The sequence below is a fragment of the Bufo gargarizans genome, chromosome 3, assembly GCF_014858855.1.
Source record: "Bufo gargarizans isolate SCDJY-AF-19 chromosome 3, ASM1485885v1, whole genome shotgun sequence".
In the NCBI taxonomy this organism is placed as follows: domain Eukaryota; kingdom Metazoa; phylum Chordata; class Amphibia; order Anura; family Bufonidae; genus Bufo; species Bufo gargarizans.
The window spans coordinates 256,947,531-256,960,212 of NC_058082.1; the positions used below are offsets into that span (position 1 = coordinate 256,947,531).

Below are 12,682 nucleotides of genomic sequence, written 5' to 3' on the forward strand. Positions count from 1 at the left end.
CTGAATACAAGAGTATAAAATTAGCTCAAATAAAAGGGACAATTCAAGCTAAAGAACCTATGAAACAAACATAGTTTTACCAAAGTGTCACATAAAGGCGTACAAACAATTCATTCTCATCTCATTTATACAGTGCAATTAAAGTCCAGTATTGCTTGTCCATAACTAATTTCACTACATAAAGGCACTGGTCAGCATGAGTGTGCCAATCACATATAAATGACTATGAAATGATATGACATTATTCAGTAGTATTTCGTAGGTGCGTTCGGTAAAGAAACAGAATTTACTGTAACGAAAGTTATAAAAGTCTGTAAGAAATCAAAACCCAGTTTCCTATACACTCATGCAGAACACAAGGCAGGACAATGGAAAGAGTGTCTGGTTTATTATACATCAATACTGTACTGATATAAGATGCAGCTGCTCATGTGACATCAACAGGAAGAAAATGATGTATACATGGCTCACATCATTGGAGGACACACTGTAAAGGTATCTATATATATAGCATGTCTATGTTGTCTGAGCCCCAGCACCTGAATTTGGTTGTTAAGACATCATTAAATATGCTACCATAATGTATTAAGCACAAGAAAGATGGAAAAACCCTTTAGAATGGAGCCCTTAAAGGTTCCTCAGGTATGGGTTTTCTGAGGTCAAATGTAATGTTAAGTGTATCAAATTGTACAGATACAGAGTATGCTTCAGAACTGGCCTTGCTACCCATAGCAACCAATAAAATTTCAACTTTCATTTTTGTAAAGCAATTTAAGTTATGAACACTGACCTCTGACTGGCTTTTATGGGCAATGATGCCAAGTTAGACAATTTTGATAAATGAGATCTGGGTTTTACCAGTTCTTAATTACTTCATTAGTAGAAATTTTTAAAGGGCTAAAAAATGTCAAGCTTTTGTGACTTTCAAGATGTCTATAGCATATTATTAATGTCATACACTAAAATATAGTGTGAGGAGCAAAATACATGCTGCAGTATTAACAGTACTTGCTATTTAGAGAAATCAGTGGCAGAGAGGCTGCACAGAGGGAGGGAATCATTATTAAGCTGTTCTCAAAATATTACCCATCTAAAAGTGGTTCTGTGCATTGTAACATTTCCATGTTTCTTGAAGTTTGAAGTTACTGTAGTAAAATTTGAACTGGTATTTAGTAAGGTGTATAGATGACCCATAAACTAGGATATCTAAACAACATACAGACGTATAAAGTCATGATAGTTCTTTACTTTGCTGGGTTTATCCTTTCATTAGGTTTGCCCTTCATCCCAATAACCATGCTCATCAGAGTCACTACTACCCTCTTGATCAAAGTCTTACTCAAGTGAGAAACCCCATTAGGGTACAGTGCTGCAGTAGGGAGGACATGCTCTGAAACCTACAATTAACAAGTCCTCCTATACTACAGAATGCCATAACAACTATAATGCTAATTATTATCTATTAAAGTACAGAATGCTCAAATCATACAAGAAAATTGGTTTCTATAGTCATAAGTACCTGTGCTAAGATTCTGTTCTAGTACTGATCTCAATGATGGTATGTCGGGGAGTGATTTATTTACTACATACTCTGGGTTAAACAGTTTGCTCTGTCCATAGGTCACTATGGAAATATTCCATGCAGGAATGACATATCTAGAAATTATTTTTCTTTTATAGATACTGTCAAGAATTACAGAATCATCTATAAACAGCCTTGCATGTCAGCAATAAAAATCAATGCAGTGGTATCACTTACCTTATCCAACAGAAGAACTGATTCTACCTAAATTGAAAGTGCTCCAACTGGCCTGATATTATTAAATTATAATTTATGTATGACAGTCTGAGGTCTCCTTGGACTTTGTCTCTCGTCTCTTTGTTTTCTATATCCCCCCCACCACCACCACCCAAAAAAAAAAAAAAAAGATGTATGGTGCTGGATTAAACCATTTATGTGTTGGTCACAAATTAATATGTCACTTTTTTTTTTTTTAAACCCTAACTAATTCTTTAAAACTGTATAAACATTATGACAGTATATTGTATTCTGGCGGTTATGTCCTACTTCTATCATTAGAACAATGATGCTAACAGGCAAGATGCACATTTATAAAAGAGAAGAACATGACATGGTGGAAGGTAATGGAATTCATCATATGTACAGTATAGTGGAACTGTTCTTTGTACGTATGTTTATCAATTCTCATCAAATGTAAAGCATACATACCATTGCCTCTCTGGCAAGGCTGTTCACATTTGTGTCAAAGGCTTTCTCACCCATTCTGTCACATTTAACAAGTAGAGCGCAGCATGCAGCACTAGTCTTGCAGTCAAAACCGTGGACATCACTAAAGAATTCAGTTGGGGTCTAGGGGTCTATTGGGCACTGCTGGTATCCTTTGTACAAAAGATCTGGCACTAGGTCTTGTGTTCCATTATAAAGGAAAGCCATAAAACAGGTGTGAACAGAACCTTATAGAAATATTTTCCCCAAACCACAACAATACCTGTAAGATACACAGGCTATTTATACAGTATATGGAGGTAGGATTGTGACATAAGTAATGCTAAATAAAACATTGCTAATACTCTACAGACAACAATTTATTTTGGGTTAATTTCTAAGAAAGTGGACTGTCAAGTCAACAGACAATAAAACAGATTTTTAACTACAGATATTTAGGAAAGTTAACTCTTAGGATTATTGATTACTCCACTACAAATATAAAACCCACCATGATTAACTATTATCGTATAGTAACTTTGTAATTTGTCAGTTGCCAAAAGTAATAGACTAATGTCAAAGTTATGTTGACATGATATGAGTTTAATAAATTCTGTAATTTGGGATGTGTTTACATTTTTTGCCTGGAAGTGCTTGGATGTCTCCAATACAAAAAAATAAATAAAAAAATCAAGAAGTCTGATTATAGGTCACAAGTCCAATAAGAAAACACAGCCTTAGAAGATGCAAATACAGTGATGGAGACACGACCCTTTGTCCTTGAGTAAAATAAAGAGACAGCTAATGGTAGAGACGTTTACAAAACCTTGAGAGTACTAGATGAAAATGGTACTAGAGCAAATCTTGGTCTAGGTAGCCACATTTAGAAACAAAACAGGTTTCACAAATCATCTGTGGGCAAAAGGGACTGTTCAAGAGGTGTAGAAACATGAAAAACATATTCACACAGATCATCAATTTCTTCTGAGCGTTCTTAAAAAAATATTTGCTTTTTTTTTCTCTTAGTAAAATCATTTAATATATCATGCCTCCCTCTTTAAAAAATAAATTAAAAAAATCCAGTTTTGCATATATAGCATTAGCATTTAAGGTAGTATGGCATTCCCCTTTTAAAATCAAGGGAGGGTAGGGAGATCTGCAAAATGCCTATTAGAGATTGCCAGCATTTTTAGCATTGTGAGACCTTTGGTTAGTTGAAACCACATCAGATTGATAAAATAAAATAAAAAATATTTTTAAAAAATGCTCAAAAAAAAAAAAAAAAAAAAGAGAAAGTTCTATCCTTACTGGTCCTAAATGTGAACATCTACACCTATTTTGCCTGTAATCTTAAGTACAACACATCTACCAAGATTTCTTATAAGAACAAGAGAAATGAATTTAGCATGTTAGCATCAGGACAACACATTTACACACAAGCCACTATTTACACAGCTACAATGTCAGTGAGGATAAAAGAAAATTCTATGAAGTGGCTGGGAATGAACAAAATGTGCATGTGTGTATATATATATATTTATTTATTTATATGTATGGAAGTACAGTACATTTTCGACATTAATAAAATATTTGCTTTAAAAAAATCCCCTGACAAGATTAAGGTTTGGGGACCAATTTCTACTTTTAATTACACAGAGCGGTTTGGTTTGATTTACTTTGAAATGATATTTAATGTTAAAAAAAACTTAGATTTAGTTAAAACAACGGAGTTTCCACTTACAACTGTGGAAAAGATTTAAAAAACAAACAAAAAAAACTCAATTTAAACTCAGCATCCCCCCCATATTTGCTATACTGAACCTAGATTAAGTATGGTCTAATAACCTATTAGTAACATTTATAAAAATAGGAGTGCAGCAGCTTCTGTTTCAGAAATGTAGCATTCAGTGTCTTGTACTGGCTGTATGAAAAAGTACCAATTCTTTTTTTTTACATGTAACAGTTAAAAAATAAAATAAAACTTGGCATATACAAAAAAAAAAATCATACAACAGTACGTTAATGCCATATGCACCAAGTTGTACTTCTATGTCACTGTTGTAGGCCTATTATTTGAGAATACAAAACGAAAATAAAATATCCTTCATAAGCTTCCCCAGGAGAGGACTAAATATAAAACAGCCAAAATAATCTTGTGCAAATAGGAAACTGTCAGTTTTCCCTACCAGTCACAGTGCAATGATGTTCAATAGTTTTGTTATTATTATTATTCTTTCTATAATAAATTATTTTTATCTCCTCTATCATGATAGTTAGAGCACTGAGGTAATAAAACAAATGATTTGCAATCCTAATTAATTAAAGGAGAACAAGGTGATTAGAAGGGAACACAGGGTGAATGATGCCTTTCCTATATGGCATGCGTCTGTCACTGGAGACTTGAAAACAGGAGTAGCTTTTGAAAATGACAACAAATACATAGAGCAGCTGAAATGGCTGGACTATTATTTGATCTAATTTAAAATTACAAAAAATATGATGCACTTCAAACTTTAAATACTTTAAATATTACAATTGTAGCTTCATTTTTAGTGTGGGCAATTTTTTTTATTTTTATCCTCAGAACAGCAAAAATAGAACTAGACTTTTAAGCTGTGCACAAAGTTTAAATAGGTAATATGCTGGTATGACGTTAGTACAGTTATCAGGTCTAAACACCTACACAACAAATGTAACAGTGTTACTCTAACTAATAGGGCACATCCTGGCAACTCAGTCAGGGTATAACTTTTACAAGGTTGATTTCTACTGCCTGTACTGTTCAGAGATACTGAAGATTGCTCGCCCTCACAAAAAATATATAGTTTTTTTTTCCTTCTCGTAGTTAATGGAAGGTTATGTACAGCACTTCTGTTTAAGAATGAATTTCATAAAACCTTAGAATATCACCTCTTTCAACAAGAAAAAAAAGCACTTATAGAAAACCGAGGACTCAAAATTTTTTGTCCTTAAGTTATTGCCGAAAATAGATAATCAGTTTAACAAAGGGAGACGTCACAAAAAAAAATCTACAGAAATCACCTTAGTCGGCTGCTCTTTTACATTATATACATCGTGAAATCGATTTTTTTCTCCAGTACCAAATAAAACCCAATATTTACTTTCCAAATGTGCTAAAACCCTTTCTTTTTATCTTTTTTTTTTTTTTTTTTTTTCATTACCAGCACTTTTTTTTTTCCTTTCATGATTGGTACCAAAGTTTTCAACTTACATTAAAAGTTCAATCTCTGCAAAAATAATAATGAAAAGAAACATGGAAAAAAATAATAATCAAACATTAATATCTTTTCTACAATATTAAAAAGATGCAACAAAAGGGACAATGCATAAGGAAAAACAAAAATGCACTGATAAATGCAATAACTGACAAATTTCTCTTGTAAAGGAAAAATAAAAGCTGTAGAATATTATAGCGCAGCAGGTTCATGAGATGACGAGATTGAAACACTTCCAGTCCCCAGAATGCCATCTCCAGTTGTGTTTCTGCATATTTATTTTGTACTAATGATAATGTAGTACTGAAGGTCTGATGACATCATCCCAACGTGGGACCATTCAGAAACTTCGCCCGGTCTTGCCTGGGCATCCAGACAAATTCTACAGCAGGAAACAAAGACGGCTTTACTACATATAAAAAGTTTATACATTACATATTTAATGAAGGATGAGAGATTATTAGATAGCAAACTTGAAACAAAGACGGCTTTACTACATATAAAAAGTTTATACATTACATATTTAATGAAGGATGAGAGATTATTAGATAGCAAACTTGAAACTTGGATGGAGGTACTTTTATGATTACAAAAAAATAATAAAAAATTAACTGTGAATTTGACACGATGGTCATTCAATGTTTAACGAACACATCATAATTTTTTTTTTTAAGTATCTACCAAAGAAGTGTGTTACCATATATCAACTACAATTGGTTGGTGTCTTCAAGACTGAGGCCCTAAAACTGTTGGGCAAAGGCTGTGTACATATATAAACAACAGTCGTAATGATATGATGTTCCAGTTATACATGAACACACAGCACTGGGTTTTTAGTATAGATTCATCTAAGGTGTGTAGTGGATTGTGAGGTCATATGATTAAGTCACATGAACACATGATGTCACAAGCATAGGACATCAAAGCAACTTTACTTTTTATGTATGCCAGGAGCCTTCGCACAGTTTTTGCAATATGTGTATACATAACTACTAATATTATTTCATGCTAGTCCCAGAAAATCTCTTCAAAACATATTTTCAAATCCGGTTGGCACATAGAACAAGCTAGCATTATATATTAATCATATTATTTTAATTGCCAAGCTACCAAATGGACTACCGAGGATGGATCGTCTACTCTCTGCTGATAACATAAATGATACATTTCCCACTTTATCTTGGTTGAAGACAAATTAATTTGTTTACTTAAAACATAGATCTGATAAATACTAATTAGGCAAATTAAATATGCTTTTATAAGCTATAAAAAGTCACAAACCGAAAATTCTGAGTACAAGGTTGGTGTGGGAGGAACGTACAGTTATTGAAGCCAACAGTGAGTAGGAGGTGAGAAAGGATGAGATAAATCAATTTTGATAGAAAGTTATGCAAATAATTAAACGCTGAATCACAAAAATGCTTGAGAGCATACACAGAAAGACTAGAGACAGTGGAGGTTCATATCATATGTCAATAAAAAAATTTTTTACTGTTCACACTGCCGTATGAGGGCTTTTTTTTTATGTGGGACAAGTTGTACTTTCTGATGTTACCATTTAATATTACATAGGATAGTGGGAATCAGGAAAGAAAATTCCAAATGTGGTGGAATTGGAAAAGAAAAATGCAATTCTGCCACAATTTTACGGCATTCACTATGTGCTAAAACTGACTCGTGCGCTTCATTCTCCAGGTCAGTACAATAACAGCGATACAACATATGCATAGTTTTTCTTGCGTTTTAATACTGGGTAGAAAACATTTTTGAAATTTTTTTTCTTTTTATTGCCATATTCTAACCTCCATAACTTTTTTATAGTTAAGTATACAGAGATGTGTGGGGGATCATTTTTTGTTGGACAATCTGTAGTTTTTGGTAATACCATTTTGGGGCGTGTATGACTTTTCAATCGCTTTTCATTCATTTTTTTGGGAGATAAAGTGACAAAAAAATGGCAAATTGACAATTTTTTTCTTGTTATGCCATTCATCGTATGGGATGTTTTTTAATATTTTAATGGTACAATCATTTGATGCCCATCTTGTTATTTTTTTGAAAAAGGGAGTAATTGAAATTTATATTTTGTAATATTTTTCAAAACTTTTTTTCCTTTTTTAACTTTTTGTTAGGTCTCCAAGTGGACCACAATGTCAGATTGCAACTTGTACAGAATAATTTGCTCCATTAGGCTACTTTCACACTTGCGTTCGGAGCGGATCCGTCTGGTATCTGCACCGACGGATCCGCTCCTATAATGCAAACGATAGTATCCGTTCAGAACGGATCCGTCTGCATTATATTTCAGAAAAAAGTCTAAGTCCAATTTGTAGTCAGACAGATCCGTCCAGACTTTACATTGAAAGTCAATGGGGGACGGATCCGTTTAAAATTGCACCATATTGTGTCAACGTCAAACGGATCGGTCCCCATTGACTTACATTGTAAGTCTGGACGGATCCGTTTGGCTCCGCACGGCCAGGTGGACACGAAAACGCTACAAGCAGCGTTCGGGTGTCCGCCTGCTGAGCGGAGGCCAAACGGAGCCATACTGATGCATTCTGAGCGGATCCGCATCCACTCAGAATGCATTGGGGCTGTACGGATCCGTTCGGGGCCACTTGTGAGAGCCTTCAAACGGAACCCACAAGCGGAACCCCGAACGCAAGTGTGAAAGTAGCCTTATTCTGTACAGAAATTTATATATCTCACTTCAGTGCTGCCACCTGCTGGTCTGAACTGGGATATAGTTAATAATGAGCCTGGAGTCCTAGTACAGTCCTCATTATTAGAACAGGGCGCTTTCCAAGATTTCCACCAGGGTAAAGCGCGCCAGACCCGGAAGTACACACATTTGACCATGGCATCTGAGGGTTTAGATGTCCACGGTCAGCGTTACTCCCAATTGCGGACATTAGCTGAGGGTGCCTGCTGTATGAAACAGGCACCCAGCGGCTATGGCTCCGGGAGCAGGTGCCATCTTTAAAGACCCAGCATTGGCTGTACATGTATGGTGGATGTCGGGAAGGGGTTAAGGAGGACAATTTCACATCTGCGGCTGTCTTCTCCGGCAAGCATTCGGAATAGGACAGCCAGCCTGCCGGAGTTGTACCCGCATTGCCAGATACTGCTGCATGCCCACCAGACCCCTTTGACTATAATGGGGTCTGGCCGAGATCAAGCTGCTACCCGGCAAACATGCAGGGAATCAGTTGAGCAAAAAACACAGCAAGCAACAGTTTTTGTCAGGCCAATTCTCTGCATTCTATGTCGGAACAGCCTGCAGGAGCGGACAGACGCAGCTGTGAAACTAGATTAAGGGATGATTTGTTGTTTATGCTGCACATAAAATCATTGTTTCACAGCAGCACAATCCCCTGTTTTAGAATAACATTGGGACAAAAATGTTTTGAATGCTTCAGTAGGTACAGATTAGACAGAGTTAAACATGAACAGGTCATGGAGACCGTGATACAGCCACAGGTTAAGTTGAAAGATACATTTTGTCTGTATGTTTAAAGGCTATGTCCACCTTTAGGCACCACTGTAGTTTGCATACAGAATTAATCTAAATATAAATTTGAATAACTTTGCAAATACATTCCATTACTTATCTTGTACCAATCCTGACTTATAATCTCTAGAGACACAAATGCGGCCTGGTTCACTTAGACACCACTTGCGTTTTTCCCCATACCCCATGCTGTTTTTATGTTGTTTTTTCAGTGACATTTTTTGCAAAACAAATTAGGCCTCCTGCACACGAACATGTGCGCCCCGTGGCCGTGCTGCGGCCCACAAATTGCGGGCCGCAATGCACTAACACAGACTGTGGGGAAGCCACAGCGGATCGCGGACCCATTCACTTTAATATTTCCGCGATCCCTCTATTCCGCTAAAAGATAGAGCATGTTCTATCTTTTTGCGGTGCGAAGGCACGGAACGGAACCCCAGAAAGCACTCTGTAGTGCTTCCATAGTGTTCCGTTCCGTGTTTTCGTTCCGCATCTCCGGATTTGCAGACCCATTTAAGTGAATGGGTCCACATCCGTGATGCGGAATGCACACGGAACGGTGCCCGTGTATTGCGGATCTGCAAATGTGGTCCGGAATACGGCAACCTTAGGCTGAGTTCACTCTTCAGTTATGTGATCAGTTATTCCCATCAGTTGTTGTGAGCAAAAAACACAGAACAGGTGAATATCTTTCCATTATACCTGATCTCTGTGTAGGCATCACTACTGATGCACATTCAAAATCAGTTGAGCAGAGATGCAGTGTTGCAAATGCAATTAAATGTTCCCTTTTAACACTTTGGCATTTAAAAAAAATGTATTTGTTTAGAAAATGATAGATTATAAGACTACAATTACAAAAGACACATTTAAAAAATAGTATGCGCCTTTTATTAAATGAGATGAAATAAATCATCACTTTTGATTCGTTATGTAAGGATTTTTCTAGTGTAAAGTACACCATTATCGATAAATGTCCCCCACTAGCTTCAAAAACATGCGGTCCCTGGTCACCGTAAATGGACAGGTTTTCGGCATGTAAACCCAGCCTAAAGAATGTGTCTGACGTGAGCTTCCAATTGCAAGCAGCAGAATTTGAATGCAGTTCTTGGATAGAATACAGGCTGTAACTCAGGCTCAGTATAAGTAATGCAATGTATTTACACATTGTAGACATGCATCTAACATATCTTTCATATTTTTACAATTTTGCCATTGTGATGTTGTATTATTGCCTTGTATCATTAAAACATGGTCTGTTCTTATTATGTTGATAGCTGAGCTATTAAGGCTATGCGTTGATAGTCAATGCACTTCCACTTTCTCACTTTTCGTAAACTGTGAGCCATCAGGAAAACCCATGTATGCTATATCTATATTTAAAGCATTCAATATTTTAATAAATGACTTCTAAAATAGGAATTTTTTTTATCCGCCATCTAAAACTGCACAATGAGCTGGGTGAACTTCATCTTCACAAAGAAAAAATAAAGGGCAAACAACTTTAAAAAATCTCATGGCAATCTCCAACATTCTGCCAGTTATGCATTAGAAGGTCAAGGGAAAAAAAAACAGAAACACTAACCTCAAAAGTCTAAAAAAGGCTACAGAAAATATGCTTTAGGGAATCAATTTTAAAGTTCACTTTGTATTTTAGGGGAGAAAAATGGTAAGTACTTATAAAATACAGGCAGATCACATCAGCTACACTGTAATTTAAGAACGTCTAGAGCTGAGCAATTTTTCAAAATGGGGGAAGCAGCCAAAATGCCTAAATATTATTGCCGCTTCAAAAGAGAAAATTAGTTTAATACTTCACAAAAAATTGCAGCTCAGTTTTATTCCTGAAAGAGGTGCTTGAAGTGCATTGTGAATGACAGGAACGTAGGCATTTATGCAAAATGACTGGAATTTACAAAGAAATATACTGTGATGAATTTAAACATCTGGTTATTTCTTTATTTTCTTTTAAGGTTATCGCTTTACAGTGCTCTCACCGGTAAGCATACAGATCAGCTTGTGTGGCACCTTGTTACATCGGATACAAAGACACGGAGTTGATAAGACATACTTGGCATAATAAGATAGTCTTTGTAGAACCCAATTGAAATTAGTTAATAAATAATGATAGTCATCTCATAACTTACAAAGATGGGAATGTACGCAGTGACAGTGTGAGATATTCATCTATCCCATAACATTTTGTTATCCTAATTTGTTAAGCCTAGGTGTTAAATTATAGTAAATTAAATGTGGATTTTTTTATTTTATTATTGCAATGCATCTAAAATAAAAAATATACTTGCATGCTGAAAACAGCCTTGATTATAAATACCATATTGTCATATGTCTACAAAGTGCCTCCAAGGTTCCAGACTACAAGGATACCCTGTGTAGCCTGTAGTCATACTCCCACCAATCTGGCCCCTGTGTCTTGTTCATTTACCATATGAATTTTATTAAGAAATAGAGCAGAGATTTAAAGGGGTTCTGCACTTTTATTTAACTGATGATCTATCCTCTGGATAGATCATCAGCTTCTGATCGGAGGGGGTCCGACACCCGGGACCCCTGCCGATCAGCTGTTTGAGAAGGCAGCGGCGCTCCAGCAGCGCCGCGGCCTTCTCACTATTTACCGCCGGGCCGCCCGCCCACTGACGTCACGACTTGTATCAACTAGAGTGGGCGCGGCTAAGCTCCATTCAAGTGAACAGAGCTTAGCCGCACCCACTCTAGTTGATACAAGTCGTGACGTCAGTGGGCGGGCGGCCCGGCGGTAAATAGTGAGAAGGCCGCGGCGCTGCTGGAGCATCGCTGTCTTCTCAAACAGCTGATCGGCGGGGGTCCCGGGTGTCGGACCCCCGCCGATCAGAAGCTGATGATCTATCCAGAGGATAGATCATCAGTTAAATGAAGGTGCAGAACCCCTTTAAGGGGGTATAAGAGAAGTATCAGCCCCCTACATGGGGCTCAACTATATAACAATGGAGAAACAAAGATGTGAATAGGAGTTTAAGACATGAAAGGTAGGAAATTACTGAAGGAGCTTTCCTGTTATATGAAGTTATCCTCTGCCCACAGAATAAGGGATAAATATCAGATCAGTAAACGAGAACTTGCACCCTGTACCCTGTATCCTGTTGGGCATGCGCACAGCTGCTCTACTCATTTCTATGGAACAGCTGCGCGCATCCCATATACTTTCTATGGACCTGTTCTGCTAGTGAAATGTTTTCCGTAAAGGGGCAGTCCAGTGGGATACTCTTTTTTTGTATAAGGGGCAGAAGGGGTTACAAAACTCATCGCACCAATCTTCACTGCTGCCCTCCCAACACCGAAAATGGAGATGCATGTGCAGCTAGTGACCCATAACTGGAACCAGGAGGCGTAAAGTTGTGGGTACCTGGTAAGCATCAGAATTGAAGCTGTGGGTTTTTAGTAAGGAGAGTAATGCTTACAGTTTTTTTTTATTTTTTTTATTCTAATCTATTCTGTCACTTAAAAAAATAAAATAAAAATCCCAGTCGATTGTCCCTTCAAGGACTGTAAACGCTATGTATGATGAAACTATGCTTGAAAGAAAGCTTTTTGATTTAGTACACATATTTGGGCTACTGCTCAGCTTAGTCTACAATTACGTTTTGTATGAACTGTTTTATTTTACATTTAAATTGTGTAATTTTGTCAATTTAAAAGCTTTTTTGT

At 36.7% G+C, this 12,682-nt stretch overlaps 1 protein-coding gene across 2 annotated transcripts in view; it reads right to left on the reverse strand.

Annotated features, from left to right (window-relative positions):
- Positions 1-3,461: 3,461 nt before the first annotated feature.
- The window catches only part of MSI2 (musashi RNA binding protein 2), a 653,102-nt gene continuing 643,881 nt past the window's right edge, over positions 3,462-12,682 (reverse strand). For both annotated transcript variants that reach the window (XM_044285054.1, XM_044285053.1), the window contains one exon: positions 3,462-5,845. The gene's annotated coding sequence lies outside the window, so the exon portion shown is untranslated. The remainder of the gene's footprint in view (positions 5,846-12,682) is intronic.